This window comes from Miscanthus floridulus, chromosome 12, assembly GCF_019320115.1.
Source record: "Miscanthus floridulus cultivar M001 chromosome 12, ASM1932011v1, whole genome shotgun sequence".
In the NCBI taxonomy this organism is placed as follows: domain Eukaryota; kingdom Viridiplantae; phylum Streptophyta; class Magnoliopsida; order Poales; family Poaceae; genus Miscanthus; species Miscanthus floridulus.
The window spans coordinates 74089413-74090422 of NC_089591.1; positions in this window are offsets into that span (position 1 = coordinate 74089413).

A 1010-nucleotide genomic window follows, 5' to 3' on the forward strand; every position below is an offset into this window, starting at 1 on the left:
TCGACGACCCTAACTTATTACTAATATCAGTGGGGCATGAGGTAGAATCATGCAGGCCATAATACAATAATAAGATCATGGGGCTAACACATCTTTCAACCTATCGCTACTTCAACGGTCTCCTGATGTGAACTGTTCGTGAAAGCGCTCGATATCGGCTAAAATAGCCAATTCAGGCATAGCGCACAGTTAAGGTCATGTCATCTTAGGAACAGATATACCAAATAACGATCCCTACTCCACGGAGCTAATAGTGGGGTGTGAGGCAGAATCACATAGGCCATGATAACGAGCCATGGAACAATTTTCGCTAGCCAATAGATCTACTCAAGATCGGACATGCCTTAACCGCACGCTATGCACGATCAAGATTGACATAAAACAGCCGATAAAACATAACTCATCATTTAAAGTGCAGATTAGATCAGTTTAGATTAACAAACAATGTGTTAAAAAGGATATAAGTCCGATCTAAATCAATCCCAATCGGGCGAAGTGATATTGCTGTAATTAAATAAATAATAGAAGCAATAAGCAATATCGATAACTTAATGAATCTATCCGAAGGAACGCCACCCATAGATAGAGCCAATAACTTGACCTTAATCTAGTTCGAGAAGTAGAGGTCGACCGGATCGATGTAGCCTTACTTGAACTAGACAAGAGTCGATAACTAACTTATACCAGAGTTGTAGTGGAGGTCGACCGGATCGATGCAGCCATATGAACAGAGGTATAAGCCATGACGATACTTATAGACAAGCAGTGAAGGTCGACCGGATCGATGCAGCCGTACTTGCTGAAGAACTCACCGAGATCTACTCTACTCCTACTCCTAAGGGGTGGCTAGAGCCGAAAAAGTAAGTAACTTGTATTTGATTGATTGTGTGTCTTTTTACAATAGCCGGGGTTTGATATTTATACCCGGAGCCTAAAAATGAATCCTACTCGAGTATGACTCAGTACAATCTTTGGTACGAAGAAAACATTCCTATTTTAAGATAACCTGG